Raw genomic sequence first — 17207 nt, forward strand, 5'->3', positions numbered from 1 at the left:
TGTATGCACAAGGCTTATTCCTCTAAGAAAAAGGAGGAGTAGATGTAAAATAGAAAGAGACAGGCGCTCCCTTTACAGGCGACGGAAAAGAATAACAGAGCGGCTAAAAGAGGTCAATATATCTGAAATGCATAGGGAGACACTGGTCAGAGAAATAGCAAGCATCGAACTTAAGCTAAAGGAATCTTATAGGAGTCAGGAATCGCGGGAAGAACTAAAAGCCATAAATGAAATCGAAAGAAACCCAAAGTATTTCTTCTCCTATGCCTGGAGTTTACCTGGAGAGAGTTCCGGGGGTCAGCGCCCCCGCGGCCCGGTCTGTGACAAGGCCTCCTGGTGGATCAGAGCCTGATCAACCAGGCTGTTACTGCTGGCTGCACGCAGACCAACGTACGAGCCACAGCCCAGCTGGTCAGGAACCGACTTTAGTCCCTTGTCCAGTGCCAGCTTGAAGACTGCCAGGGGTCTGTTGGTAATCAAAGTCGAGAACAACGTCCAGCATTGGGCCCCTACTTAAACAAGATGGGTCCTACACAGATGACAGCAAGGAAATGAGTGAGCTACTCAAGTCCCAATATGACTCGGTTTTTAGCAAGCCGCTAACCTGACTGAGAGTCGAAGATCTAAATTATTTTTTTATGAGAGAGCCACAGAATTTGGCTAACACAAGCCTATCTGACATTATCCTGATGCCAAATGAGTTTAAACAGGCGATAAATGACATGCCCATGCACTCTACCCCAGGCCCAGACTCGTGGAACTCCGTGTTCATCAAGAACTGCAAGAACGTGCTTTTAACATCCTATGGAGAGGGAGCATGGACACGGGGGTCGTCCCACAGTTACTAAAAACAACAGATATAGCCCCATTCCACAAAGGGGGCAGTAAAGCAATAGCATAGAACTACAAACCGATAGCACTAACATCCCGTATCATAAAAATCTTTGAAAGGGTCCTAAGAAGCAAGATCACCACCCATCTAGAAACCCATAAATTACACAACCCAGGGCAACATGGGTTTAGAACAGGTCGCTCCTGTCTGTCTCAACTATTGGATCACTACGACAAGGTCCTAGATGCACTAGAAGACAAAAAGAATGCAGATGTAATATATACAGACTTTGCAAAAGCCTTCGACAAGTGTGACCATGGCGTAATAGCGCACAAAATGCGTGCTAAAGGAATAACAGGAAAAGTCGGTCGATGGATCTATAATTTCCTCACTAACAGAACACAGAGAGTAGTAGTCAACAGAGTAAAGTCCGAGGCAGCTACGGTGAAAAGCGCTGTATAGCCCTTGTGGCTTAGCGCTTCTTTTTGATTATAATAATAATAATACGGTGAAAAGCTCTGTTCCACAAGGCACAGTACTCGCTTCCATCTTGTTCCTCATCCTCATATCTGACATAGACAAGGATGTCAACCACAGCACCGTGTCTTCCTTTGCAGATGACACCCGAATCTGCATGACAGTGTCTTCCATTGCAGACACTGCAAGGCTCCAGGCGGACATCAACCAAATCTTTCAGCGTGCTGCAGAAAACAATATGAAGTTCAATGATGAGAAATTTCAATTACTCAGATATGGTAAACACGAGGAAATTAAATCTTCATCAGAGTACAAAACAAATTCTGGCCACAAAATAGAGCGAAACACCAACGTCAAAAACCTGGGAGTGATCATGTCGGAGGATCTCGCCTTCAAGGACCATAATATTGTATCAATTGCATCTGCTAGAAAAATGACAGGATGGATAATGAGAACCTTCAAAACTAGGGATGCCAAGCCCATGATGACACTCTTCAGGTCACTTGTTTTATCTAGGCTGGAATATTGCTGCACACTAACAGCACCTTTCAAGGCAGGTGAAATTGCTGACCTAGAAAATGTACAGAGAACCTTCATGGCGCGCATAACGGAGATAAAACACCTAAATTACTGGGAGCGCTTGAGGTTCCTGAACCTGTATTCCCTGGAATGCAGGCGGGAGAGATACATGATTATATACACCTGGAAAATCCTAGAGGGACTAGTACCGAACTTGCACACGAAAATCACTCACTACGAAAGCAAAAGACTTGGCAGACGATGCAACATCCCCCCAGTGAAAAGCAGGGGTGTCACTAGCACGTTAAGAGACCATACAATAAGTGTCAGGGGCCCGAGACTGTTCAACTGCCTCCCAGCATACATAAGGGGGATTACTAACAGACCCCTGGCAGTCTTCAAGCTGGCACTGGACAAGCACCTAAAGTCGGTTCCTGACCAGCCGGGCTGTGGCTCGTACGTTGGTTTGCGTGCAGCCAGCAGTAACAGCCTGGGTGATCAGGCTCTGATCCACCAGGAGGCCTGGTAACAGACCGGGCCGCGGGGGCGTTGACCCCTGGAACTCTCTCCAGGTAATAAATGAATCAGTTTCCTGTTACCAAGACGGACACTTCTCGCACCCCCTGGAATGATGTCTCGCACCCCTGGTTGGGAACCCCTGCTCTAGAATCTGTATAGATGCCTCTACAGCTGAACCGTGAGAAATATCGATCAGTGAAATTATCAACAATTGTCATGGACCTAGGCTTCAGGATAAGGATTGGTTCTGAGCACTGAGCCCGAGAAGGAAGCAGGACTGGGCATGGTGAGGGAACTCCCTCTTGGCTTAAAGTACAGCATTGTAAACGTCTTGCCCAAGCCAGTCTGCCCATAGGCAAATGGGCACACATTGTATACCCATCTAGAGCACAGAGCTGGTATATTTCCTCAAATACTTGTGCTTGGTTACCATTTGGTCCGATTACAGTATTATTATAATAAAAAAGAAGAGCTAAGCCACAGGGGCTATACAGCGCTGCAGGGTAGGGAAGGAAGCGAGGGTATTGGGCAGCAGAAGGGGGGAGGGATGATCAGTAGGTTACAGAAAACAGCGGGGCAGGGGATAATCCATTTGGTCCGAAAACGCGATTATAAGAAAACTCAACGGTACTGTTGCCACGTCCTTTTAGACCAGACATTGTGGTTCCTTCCACTTGAGCACTGAGCCTGAGAAGGAAGCAGGACTGGGCATGGTGAGGGAACTCCCTCTTGGCTTAAAGTACAGCATTGTAAACATCTTGCCTGAGCCAGTCTGTTCATAGGCAAATGGGCACACATTGTACCCATCTAGAGCCCAGAGCTGTTTTTTTTTTTTTTTCAACAAGTCGGCCGTCTCCCACCGAGGCAGGGTGACCCAAAAAAGAAAATCCCCAAAAAGAAAATACTTTCATCATTCGACACTTTCACCACACTCACACATTATCGCTGTTTTTGCAGAGGTGCTCAGAATACAACAGTTTAGAAGGATATACATATAAAGATACACAACATATCCCTCCAAACTGCCAATATCCCAAACCCCTCCTTTAAAGTGCAGACATTGTACTTCCCATTTCCAGGACTCAAGTCCGACTATATGAAAATAACCGGTTTCCCTGAATCCCTTCACTAAATATTACCCTGCTCACACTCCAACAGATCGTCAGGTCCCAAGTACCATTCGTCTCCATTCACTCCTATCTAACACGCTCACACACGCTTGCTAAAAAGTCCAAGCCCCTCGCCTACAAAACCTCCTTTACCCCCTCTCTCCAACCCTTTCGAGGACGACCCCTACCCCGCCTTCCTTTCCCTATAGATTTATATGCTTTCCATGTCATTCTACTTTGATCCACTCTCTCTAAATGACCAAACCACCTCAACAACCCCTCTTCTGCCCTCTGACTAATACTTTTATTAACTCCACACCTTCTCCTAATTTCCACACTCCGAATTTTCTGCATAATATTTACACCATACATTGCCCTTGGACAGGACATCTGCACTGCCTCCAACCGTCTCCTCGCTGCTGCATTTACCACCCAAGCTTCACACCCATATAAGAGTGTTGGTACTACTATACTTTCATACATTCCCTTCTTTGCCTCCATAGATAAAGTTTTTTGACTCCACATATACCTCAACGCACCACTCACCATTTTTCCCTCCTCAATTCTATGATTAACCTCATCCTTCATAAATCCATCCGCCGACACGTCAACTCCCAAGTACCTGAAAACATTTTCTTCCATACTCCTCCTCCCCAATTTGATATCCAATTTTTCTTTATCTAAATCATTTGATACCCTCATCACCTTACTCTTTTCTATGTTCACTTTCAACTTTCTACCTTCACACACATTCCCAAACTCATCCACTAACCTTTGCAATTTTTCTTTAGAATCTCCCATAAGCACAGTATCATCAGCAAAAAGTAACTGTCAATTCCCATTTTGAATTTGATTCCCCATAATTTAATTCCACCCCTCTTCCGAACACCCTAGCATTTACTTCTTTTACAACCCCATCTATAAATATATTAAACAACCATGGTGACATTGCACATCCCTGTCTAAGACCTACTTTTACCGGGAAGTAGTCTCCCTCTCTTCTACACACCCTAACCTGAGCCTCACTATCCTCATAAAAACTCTTTACAGCATTTAGTAACTTACCACCTATTCCATATACTTGCAACATCTGCCACATTGCTCCTCTATCCACTCTATCATATGCCTTTTCTAAATCCATAAATGCAATAAAAACTTCCCTACCTTTATCCAAATACTGTTCACATATATGCTTCAATGTAAACACTTGATCTACACATCCCCTACCCACTCTGAAACCTCCTTGCTCATCCGCAATCCTACATTCTGTCTTACCTCTAATTCTTTCAATTATAACCCTACCGTACACTTTTCCTGGTATACTCAGTAAACTTATTCCTCTATAATTTTTACAATCTCTTTTGTCCCCTTTCCCTTTATATAAAGGGACTATACATGCTCTCCGCCAATCAGGGCCCGGTGGCTAAAGCTCCTGCTTCACACACGGAGGGCCCGGGTTCGATTCCCGGCAGGTGGAAACATTTCGACACGTTTCCTTACACCTGTTGTCCTGTTCACCTAGCAGCAAATAGGTACCTGGGTGTTAGTCGACTGGTGTGGGTCGCATCCTGGGGGACAAGATTAAGGACCCCAATGGAAATAAGTTAGACAGTCCTCGATGACGCACTGACTTTCTTGGGTTATCTTGGGTGGCTAACCCTCCGGGGTTAAAAATCCGAACGAAATCTTATCTTATCTTACCCTAGGTACCTTCCCCTCTTCCTGGTATATTTCCTAAAATACTTGTGCTTGGTTACCATTTGGTCCGATTATGATTATTATTATTATTATAATCAAAAAGAAGCGCTAAGCCACAAAGACTATACAGAGCTGCAAAGTCACTGTTTTAAACCAAAAACATGGTCAGTTTTTTTTTTTTCTCATTCTGCACTGTGTGATGCAGGATTTTTTTTATACTGCACACACTGACCACAGACCCATTCTTTCATATGTAGGCCTACCAGTTTTCTCACTAGATTTGAGGGCACTAGAATTTAGGCATAATTGCAGAATTATTCCACTTTTACTTTTAGATTAGCGATGAACATGTCTTTCTTACTATCCACCAATCTGATTTCATAGGTTAGGTTAGGTTCATCAGGAAACAGGACAAATGTTTCCTGACACGGGTCTTAGTCAGATGATGACTTGCCTTTGGAGCTTTTGGTCTTCTGACCGAGGCCTTCCACTGGCTTACCGGTCCACCCCATTAAAAATTATGGTCATGTACAAACATTACTGTTTTTCTGATTTCATAGGTTAAATGTTTTGACTTCTGGAGAGACCAGGAGATCTCTGATGGTTTCATTATGTATCTCCAGAATGCTAGCTTCAACCTTGCAAGACCAACCCTGTAAAAAAAAACAAGATAAATAAGGTACAGAGCACAGTTCAAGACAAACATTTTTGAGAAGAGGTAAAATTAAATACGTATCAGTAAAAGCTCAATATGACTCAATAACAGCTTTCAGAGTATTTGAGGAAAGTGGTAAAAGTTGATTACATGTTCACTTACAAACAGTTAAATCTTTCTTTTTTTACATTGGCTGTTTCCCACCAAAGTAAGGTGGCTCAAAGAAGGAAATACATTTACCATCACTATCAATAGCTCTATTGCCAGAAGTGCATGGGCATTACAATTCAAATTATCCTCCAACCTGGACGATTGAAATAAACAAATATTATTCTATAAAGGTAACAGTTGAGGAAAAGTATCTCAGCCAGATGAGAATCAGCATGCACATGCTCACTATACCAGGTAAGGATATTTGGAAAATTACAAATTAGAAAAAAACAAGACTGGAAGGAATGTACCTAGAGCAGTGGTTCTCAAGTTGTTTCAGCCCATGGACCACCAACCCAATTATAAAAATATCGTGGACTATTTCATTTTCTGAGTAATGATATGAAAGTCAAAGCAAAGACAACAGACAATTTGATTTGATATATATTGAATAATCAGTGACAAACACGTAACAATGTGTCCTAGATATGTATCTCATCTACACTTCATGTACTGTATTTTTTTTTTAACAAGTCAGCCATCTCCCACCGAGGCAGAAAGAAAAAGAAAAAGAATCCTCAAAAAGAAAATACTTTCATCATCATTCAACACTTTCACCTCACTCACACGTAATCACTGTTTTTGCAGAGGTGCCATCTTTATATCAACAATGTATTTTAAATCTTGTGTACCATATTGCATAATAAAATATATCTATTGTTAAAAAGAATGAAAAGATGGGGTGGTAGGGAAAATGGAATATTCAAATAGCTTCAGGAAGAAATCCAAATATTCATCCTTCCACTTCTCCAAGGCTATGGGTCCCACAAATCGCACCAGAGGTAGACCCCAAATAATAGAACTTATCTAACATTTTGATCTGAAATATATTTCATACAAACGTAATTTCCTGGAAATAAATGAATACATATCTAACATTTCGCTGTAAAATTTCTTTCTAACGAACAATTTTTAAATAATGAAGCACACAGCCAACAATTTTCTGACATATAATTGTTTCACTTTTCCTTGCAACAAGACTTTTGGATTCTCTTCTCACTGGCAAGCTTTTCAATGTTAGGAGTGGTACTTGATAATGCACAATGAATATAGCTTTCAACTGCAATACAATTCCTCTGTTTGGACTTAATGTGCAACAAATATAAAAATCCACTCACACATGAAAGTTGATGCAAATGACAAAAGAAATCTGACTGCATGTGTTGACAGATTTGGGTAAATAACAATCGTACTGGCCCAAATATTTTTCCATGGTAGACCGCTGGTACACATCTTCAGCTGGCAAATAATTTTCGAGGTCCAAGAACTCCTTGTGCATAGCCTCTGGAACACCATGAACATTGGTTACGAATGGATTCCTGATGAAAAAAAAACCATCCCTTGTCATGTCCACCTCCAGAAAGTATCGCTGAAATTCATCCCGCAGCTTTGGTAAATGCTTGAGAATACATACCTAGCATGGCATACATCCACACATGGAAACTGAACTAAATCCTTACCTTCAACTCTTCCGATTCAGAGTTCTAATTTCTCAAGAAAACCCTTGATTCCTTGGCGAGAGAACAGATTTACTCCTTTCCCTTGCAGCTGAAGATTCAGTTTGTTCAAGATGCCAAAAATATCAACAAGGTATGTTAGTTCTAATTCTGACAGTTCTAGCATATTGTAAAACTTTCTTTCTCTTGAGACTGGAGAAATAGAATCAGTTCTCCTCAGTTCAAAAATTCTGTCGACTACATTCCCTGGTGACAACCACCGTACAGGTGTAGAACAGCAACACCTCAAAGTCAGAACCCATGTTCTGGCATAATTTTCTGAACAGTCTGGTGTTCACTGCTGACTATTCGATGTAATTAGCCACCTTCATCAATCCTTCAAAAATGGTGTTCAGGTGATCAGGTAGTGTTTTAGAAGCCAGTGCCTGACACAAATTGACAGAGAAGCTGCCCAGCCGCCGTGGAGAGTAGACGTCGTCATTCCTGCTCTTCAGTTATCCTGAGTAATTCTCAAGGAGAGCAACTCTGAACACTGTTACTTGAGATTTTTCTTGGGTTATCCTGAGTAGTTCTTCACCAGAGCTGAGAGGAAACTTGCTTGCAGTCGCTTCGAGCCCCATCCCATCAAGAGGGTAAGGCGGTGACTTGCTTGCTTGTTCTCCCCTCTCTTTCCCATCCCCCCATCCTTCCCCTTCCTCCTCTCACCCAAACAACTACACTGGCCCACACACTAACACACTACATACATTGCTATCCTTCTGACCATCCTATCTTCTTTTTCGGCAACTTCGCTTTGGCGAGTTAACACAAGGCATTTTGAGCATCCGGTAGCCCATGTGGTTTTTTAAAATCCGGCAGATCTTTGCCTTGGGCCCTGTGTCCCCCTCACCACTCGAGGGTAGGCTATCTTAGGGGCTGACCTTCATAAGTCAGCTGAAATAGGATGTTAGACTAACACTAAGGAAAAACCCTTTTTGTCAAAGCAACTTATGTGCCAGATGTACCTTCCTGGACATCATGGCGCGAATAAGAGTAAGATTACGTGTGGATGGTAACCTAAAGACGAAGAAAGAAATTCTAGCATGTATCTGCTCGAATTCAACTGTTGCTCCAGTGGATGTTTTTACAACCCCTGCTGGAGTAGTACTTCTCCTCTCTTCTAAAGAAGAGTTACTTCAACTACTTAAGCAGGACGTCCTGGACAAATTGACGACTTCTGGAATCCACCCAACTGCACCTGAAAGCTATCAAGGTCAGCGAACTGTGTTTGTTACCAGAATCAACAGCATCATGAGAGATAGCACAGTGCAGGAAATTGTTGAGGACTTTAATACAGAGAATTCTGAATTTCATGCTGTCCAAGCACATAAATTCTCCAAACCTGGCAACAACCAGGTAACATTAAAGTTAATACTTGTGACACCTGAAGAGGCCAAACTTGTGTGTCAAAATGGCTTCAAATGTTTTGGCACCAGATGTACACCTGACCAAATCTCTCTTGAACGATTTGTCAGTGTTACACAATGTTTTAAATGTTATGCCGTAGGTCATACCACCAAAAAATGCAGTACTCAAGCACAGATTTGCAGCATTTGCTCTGGCCAGCATTCTTATAGAGATTGTAATAATAAAAATGCACCCAAGTGTGTCCTCTGCAATGGAAAATACCATGCTGTTTCTGCTCTCTGTCCTGAGAGGAAAAAGGAAATACAGGAAATTCTAGAAGCTAAGAAACTGTCCACTTCTAAGAAGACCACTCCCCAGGCACCTCCAACAATGTCCCAAACTTCCTTCCCAGCTCTGCCTGGATCTAGTGGGACTCCTCAGGTCTCTACTACTGGTTCCAATGTTTGGAATTCTGCCCCTGTTGGAGTGCCTGAATCTAACCCTCACCTACAACATACACAAACGCAACAACAAGATTCAACCTCACCTCCCATGTCTCAGGTATCCTCAGCCGGGGATATGACGAGAGCGCAACCAATGTATATGATGGCCAAAGACATTGCAGGTGGGGACATGCAACTCTGCTCAAAGGTTTTAAATGATTTGTTAATGGCTAATGGGATCACTCCCATTACTATCCCAGATAATGTTAAGGAGATTATGGCCCAGCCTTCTCATAACAAGAAGTATGTTCCCTACTCTACTTCTACAAATAAGTCTAATTCATCCCTTGTCCAGGGATCACTCACCTCGCATAATCAAGTTGTCAACTCCCCTCAACCCGATGAGTCAATACCTGACCCTAACGATGCCCCAGTGATTGGTGCTTACTCTTCCGCTATTGCAGCTGATCCTGATAAACAAGAACTTTCCCAAGGTAATTCACCTGGCCTACTAAATTTCCCCTTGGAGCCTCCACAGTCTACCATTAACTCTCACGAGCCTCTGCTTCCTGAAACTGGGAATATCACACCTCAGTTGATGATGACTAATGACTAATGATTCTGTTAATATTACCAACTCTAGTGAAGATGGTGACACAAGCAACTACTCAGAACTTCCCTCCTCCCCTTGACGAGTCCAGCAGGGATAGTGAGTATACCAAAAAAAGACATTACTTGCAGGCGTTCAGTCCGCAGTACACGTCCGAAGAGCAAGAAATAATGGGGATTACAATTTTCCAACTTAATATTCAACATTTCTTTAATAACCGTTACTTCCTTGAAATTGAACTTCATAGTTATAATCCCGATGTTATACTCTTGAATGAGACAGCTGCAAGAGTTGATCAACATATTAAATTACGTGGTTACTCTATTTTTTTTTTTTTTTATTATCACACTGGCCGATTCCCACCAAGGCAGGGTGGCCCGAAAAAGAAAAACTTTCACCATCATTCACTCCATCATTGTCTTGCCAGAAGGGTGCTTTACACTACAGTTTTTAAACTGCAACATTAACACCCCTCCTTCAGAGTACAGGCACTGTACTTCCCATCTCCAGGACTCAAGTCCGGCCTGCCGGTTTCCCTGAATCCCTTCATAAATGTTACTTTGCTCACACTCCAACAGCACATCAAGTATTAAAAACCATTTGTCTCCATTCACTCCTATCAAACACGCTCATGCATGCCTCCTGGAAGTCCAAGCCCCTCGCACACAAAACCTCCTTTACCCCCTCCCTCCAACCTTTCCTAGGCCGACCCCTACCCCGCCTTCCTTCCACTACAGACTGATACACTCTTGAAGTCATTCTGTTTCGCTCCATTCTCTCTACATGTCCGAACCACCTCAACAACCCTTCCTCAGCCTTCTGGACAACAGTTTTGGTAATCCCGCACCTCCTCCTAACTTCCAAACTACGAATTCTCTGCATTATATTCACACCACACATTGCCCTCAGACATGACATCTCCACTGCCTCCAGCCTTCTCCTCGCTGCAACATTCATCACCCACGCTTCACACCCATATAAGAGCGTTGGTAAAACTATACTCTCATACATTCCCCTCTTTGCCTCCAAGGACAAAGTTCTTTGTCTCCACAGACTCCTAAGTGCACCACTCACTCTTTTTCCCTCATCAATTCTATGATTCACCTCATCTTTCATAGACCCATCCGCTGACACGTCCACTCCCAAATATCTGAATACGTTCACCTCCTCCATACTCTCTCCCTCCAATCTGATATTCAATCTTTCATCACCTAATCTTTTTGTTATCCTCATAACCTTACTCTTTCCTGTATTCACCTTTAATTTTCTTCTTTTGCACACCCTACCAAATTCATCCACCAATCTCTGCAACTTCTCTTCAGAATCTCCCAAGAGCACAGTGTCATCAGCAAAGAGCAGCTGTGACAACTCCCACTTTGTGTGTGATTCTTTATCTTTTAACTCCACGCCTCTTGCCAAGACCCTCGCATTTACTTCTCTTACAACCCCATCTATAAATATATTAAACAACCACGGTGACATCACACATCCTTGTCTAAGGCCTACTTTTACTGGGAAAAAATTTCCCTCTTTCCTACATACTCTAACTTGAGCCTCACTATCCTCGTAAAAACTCTTCACTGCTTTCAGTAACCTACCTCCTACACCATACACTTGCAACATCTGCCACATTGCCCCCCTATCCACCCTGTCATACGCCTTTTCCAAATCCATAAATGCCACAAAGACCTCTTTAGCCTTATCTAAATACTGTTCACTTATATGTTTCACTGTAAACACCTGGTCCACACACCCCCTACCTTTCCTAAAGCCTCCTTGTTCATCTGCTATCCTATTCTCCGTCTTACTCTTAATTCTTTCAATTATAACTCTACCATACACTTTACCAGGTACACTCAACAGACTTATCCCCCTATAATTTTTGCACTCTCTTTTATCCCCTTTGCCTTTATACAAAGGAACTATGCATGCTCTCTGCCAATCCCTAGGTACCTTACCCTCTTCCATACATTTATTAAATAATTGCACCAACCACTCCAAAACTATATCCCCACCTGCTTTTAACATTTCTATCTTTATCCCATCAATCCCGGCTGCCTTACCCCCTTTCATTTTGCCTACTGCCTCACGAACTTCCCCCACACTCACAACTGGCTCTTCCTCACTCCTACAAGATGTTATTCCTCCTTGCCCTATACACGAAATCACAGCTTCCCTATCTTCATCAACATTTAACAATTCTTCAAAATATTCCCTCCATCTTCCCAATACCTCTAACTCTCCATTTAATAACTCTCCTCTCCTATTTTTAACTGACAAATCCATTTGTTCTCTAGGCTTTCTTAACTTGTTAATCTCACTCCAAAACTTTTTCTTATTTTCAACAAAATTTGTTGATAACATCTCACCCACTCTCTCATTTGCTCTCTTTTTACATTGCTTCACCACTCTCTTAACCTCTCTCTTTTTCTCCATATACTCTTCCCTCCTTGCATCACTTCTACTTTGTAAAAACTTCTCATATGCTAACTTTTTCTCCCTTACTACTCTCTTTACATCATCATTCCACCAATCGCTCCTCTTCCCTCCTGCACCCACTTTCCTGTAACCACAAACTTCTGCTGAACACTCTAACACTACATTTTTAATCCTACCCCATACCTCTTCGACCCCATTGCCTATGCTCTCATTTGCCCATCTATCCTCCAATAGCTGTTTATATCTTACCCTAACTGCCTCCTCTTTTAGTTTATAAACCTTCACCTCTCTCTTCCCTGATGCTTCTATTCTCCTTGTATCCCATCTACCTTTTACTCTCAGTGTAGCTACAACTAGAAAGTGATCTGATATATCTGTGGCCCCTCTATAAACATGTACATCCTGAAGTCTACTCAGCAGTCTTTTATCTACCAATACATAATCCAACAAACTACTGTCATTTCGCCCTACATCATATCTTGTATACTTATTTATCCTCTTTTTCTTAAAATATGTATTACCTATAACTAAACCCCTTTCTACACAAAGTTCAATCAAAGGGCTCCCATTATCATTTACACCTGGCACCCCAAACTTACCTACCACACCCTCTCTAAAAGTTTCTCCTACTTTAGCATTCAGGTCCCCTACCACAATTACTCTCTCACTTGGTTCAAAGGCTCCTATACATTCACTTAACATCTCCCAAAATCTCTCTCTCTCCTCTGCATTCCTCTCTTCTCCACGTGCATACACGCTTATTATGACCCACTTCTCGCATCCAACCTTTACTTTAATCCACATAATTCTTGAATTTACACATTCATATTCTCTTTTCTCCTTCCATAACTGATCATTTAACATTACTGCTACCCCTTCCTTTGCTCTAACTCTCTCAGATACTCCAGATTTAATCCCATTTATTTCCCCCCACTGAAACTCTCCTACCCCCTTCAGCTTTGTTTCGCTTAGAGCCAGGACATCCAACTTCTTTTCATTCATAACATCAGCAATCATCTGTTTCTTGTCATCCGCACTACATCCACGCACATTTAAGCAACCCAGTTTTATAAAGTTTTTCTTCTTCTCTTTTTTTAGTAAATGTATACAGGAGAAGGGGTTACTAGCCCATTGCTCCCGGCATTTTAGTCGCCTCATACGACACGCATGGCTTACGGAGGAAAGATTCTTTTCCACTTCCCCATGGACAATAGAAGAAATAAAAAGGACAAGAGCTATTTAGAAAAAGGGAGAAAAACCTAGATGTATGTATATATATATATGCATGTGCGTGTCTGTGAAGTGTGACCAAAGTGTAAGTAGAAGTAGCAAGATATCCCTGTTATCTAGCGTGTTTATGAGACAGAAAAAGAAACCAGCAATCCTACCATCATGCAAAACAGTTACAGGTTTTTGTTTCACAGTCATCTGGCAGGACGGTAGTACTTCCCTGGGTGGTTGCTGTCTACCAACCTACTACCTACTGTGGTTACTCTACTGTGGAGAAATCGAGAGGACCCTATAGTGGTGTAGCCATCTTAGTTAAATTAGGCTACACATTTAAAAATATTCATATTGATGAAGATAACATTCTTGCAATAGAAATGACAACATCTCATGGCCAACTAGTGATAGGAACTGGATATTTTCCCCCCGAGACAACAATATATAGAGTCAATTCCTCTACATAGGATATTAAGCAGAAATATTCCAACACATCTAGTGGGAGATTTTAATGCTCATCACCCTGCCCTCTAACTGTGGAGCTGGTATTCCACTGGGTGACTTAAAAGGAAAACAACTATTTAATATCATGACAGCCAGAAACTTGTCATTTCAAGGCCCATTCTTTAAATCGTATATTGGACCTCACCCAGGAACACCAGATATAGTCCTGACAAACAGAGACTGTGACCTCTTTCATTGTCGTATCTCTCCTGGTGGAAACGTAGGATCTGACCATATCCCTGTTATAATACAACTACAAACTTCTCCATTTAGAATACCTGTACCTCCTAAACCCAATCTTAACACCCTAGGATTTGACCCCTTCAGGGCATTTCTGGGTGAAGATGAAATTGTGTCGTTGGAAAATCTACCTTTCACTACAATTGATGACGCGATCAGGTCCCTTCACAATCGAATAATTGAAGCTACTAATGCAACTTGCCAATTAGCTTCCACAAAGATCTATCAACAATATAAACCTACTAGGGAAATTAGAGACGCTTTAAGAAATTATCAAGCAGAATGTCGAAGGCATCTTCAAACGTGACAACCACCAGTAGCTACATTGCACAGATTGAGGCAAGAATTAATTAACATGATTAGTCATCACAAACGTGACTTATGGAAATTGCTAGCTCTCCAAGCTAATCAGTATAAACATGAGCCAGCAAAATTTTGGAGTAAGATCTGACAACTGTTAGGGGCAAAGCACAAGGCTCCTAACTACCTAATTCATACCTTCACTGATGAGGATGATGAAGATGTTGAGATTAAACTTGATGATCCACAGGACCAGGCTAATTTGATGGGTGATGTATGGGAGAAAATTCTCTCCCACAATAACAGTCGTCAATTTAACAATAATCACTATCAGTTGGTAAATGAATGGAGAGGAGAACTTAGATGATCTACAACCACTACCTTCTATCGATACATCAACTCTTGAAGATGCCCACCCGCTTACTAGACCTATTACATTACTCGAGATAAATCAGGTTATTGGAAGAATGCGAAATAGAGCCCCTGGTCTCTCTGGAATAACAATGAAACAAATAAAGTTCCTACCCAGAAATTGTAAACAGTCTTTGGTTAATATCTTTAATGCCATATTGGCCTCAGGACATTTTCCAGTTGTTTTTAAGACTGCTAGGATGATCTTTCTTGCTAAGCCCAATAAAGACATCTACCAACCAGGGAACTATAGACCTATATCTTTACTTGAAGTCACTGGAAAAGTTCTTGAGATCATTTCCAACAGACTGAACTACTATATGGAGTTTAATCACCTTTTTACTGAAAAACAATTTGGCTTTAGAACACAGAGGTATCCATCATGCAATAAATATTATTTTCGATACTGTAGCAAGTCTAAAACATCAGGGCAATCTTGCCCTAATTGCCACCAGAGATGCTCATAAAGCTTTTGATAGCTTATGGCATGATGGTCTTATATACAAATTCATTGACCTACCAGACCATAACTGGACTTTTCTCAGATTAATATATAATTTCGTAACTCAAAGAAAAATCATTATCACCTTTCATGGCAGGTCGACAGAGCCTTTTATACCAACAGCGGGTGTCCCACAAGGTTCTTGTCTTAGTCCAATTCTCTTCAGCATTTATGTGAATGACCTTCCTCAACCAGAGTTTAATGATACAATTATAACACAGTTTGCAGATGATGTTATCCATGTCCTTGTTAGCACGATAGGATGTTTTGCATCAACCATTGAAGATAAAGGGGGTATCTACATCAGAGGTGCACCTGTGGCCATTAGAAACCCTAACAAGATCTTGGGATATGAAATAGACAGGCTGCTCCACTCAACATCTCGTGTAACTAAAAAGATCAACATAGCCAAAGCCGGTCTTAGCAGTCTCTTTCGATTCAATCAAGCCCCTCCACTTGTCAAAAAACATCTATATAAAACGATAAGACCTATACTCGAATATCCATGTGTCCCAATGACATTAACAACAAAGACCAACATGCTACGGTTGCAACGGGTCCAGAATAGAGCTCTTCGCTTCATTACGGGTACCAGGAGGAGAGAGTTAAAATGGCAGATTTACACGTACAACAAGATATTACTGCCTTAAATGTACGCCTTGACACCCTGAAAAAGAAAACTGTGCAATGCAAGAACTCTACATGCCAGATAGAGAACATCCTCTACAAGTTGTAAATTTTTTTTTTTTTTTTTTTTTCAACAAGTTGGTCGTCTCCCACCGAGGCAGGGTGACCCAAAAAAGAAAGAAAATCCCCAAAAAGAAAATACTTTCATCATCATTCAACACTTTCACCACACTCACACATTATCACTGCTTTTGCAGAGGTGCTCAGAATACAACAGTTTAGAAGCATATACGTATAAAGATACACAACATATCCCTCCAAACTGCCAATATCCCAAACCCCTCCTTTAAAGTGCAGGCATTGTACTTCCCATTTCCAGGACTCAAGTCCGACTATAAGAAAATAACCGGTTTCCCTGAATCCCTTCACTAAATATTACCCTGCTCACACTCCAACAGATCGTCAGGTCCCAAGTATCATTCGTCTCCATTCACTCCTATCTAACACGCTCATGCACGCTTGCTGGAAGTCCAAGCCCCTCGCCCACAAAACCTCCTTTACCCCCTCTTTCCAACCCTTTCGAGGACAACCTCTACCCCTCTTTCCTTCCCCTATAGATTTATATGCTTCCCATGTCATTCTACTTTGATCCATTCTCTTTAAATGACCAAACCACCTCAACAACCCCTCTTCTGCCCTCTGACTAATGCTTTTATTAACTCCACACCTTCTCCTAATTTCCACACTCCGAATTTTCTGCATAATATTTACACCACACATTGCCCTTAGACAGGACATCTCCACTGCCTCCATCCGTCTCCTCGCTGCTGCATTTGCCACCCAAGCTTCACATCCATATAAGAGTGTTGGTACTACTATACCTTCATACATTCCATTCTTTGCCTCCATAGATAACGTTGTAAATACCACGGATTATATCATCAATACTCCTCACAGGACTCAAAGAATGACTCTCCCACAGAGGGTCCATCGTTTTATCCATAAAGATGATTATCATCGGCCAATGATATTGAGCAACCTCCCT

At 41.9% G+C, this 17207-nt stretch overlaps 1 long non-coding RNA gene across 4 annotated transcripts in view; it reads right to left on the reverse strand.

The window, feature by feature from the left end:
* Positions 1-2621: 2621 nt before the first annotated feature.
* LOC128699151 (uncharacterized) overlaps positions 2622-17207 on the reverse strand; it is a 42516-nt gene continuing 27930 nt past the window's right edge. For all 4 annotated transcript variants that reach the window (XR_011393506.1, XR_011393505.1, XR_011393504.1 and 1 more), the window contains one exon: positions 2622-5807. This is a non-coding gene — a long non-coding RNA (uncharacterized lncRNA). The remainder of the gene's footprint in view (positions 5808-17207) is intronic.

The sequence above is a fragment of the Cherax quadricarinatus genome, chromosome 54, assembly GCF_038502225.1.
Source record: "Cherax quadricarinatus isolate ZL_2023a chromosome 54, ASM3850222v1, whole genome shotgun sequence".
Classification (NCBI taxonomy): domain Eukaryota; kingdom Metazoa; phylum Arthropoda; class Malacostraca; order Decapoda; family Parastacidae; genus Cherax; species Cherax quadricarinatus.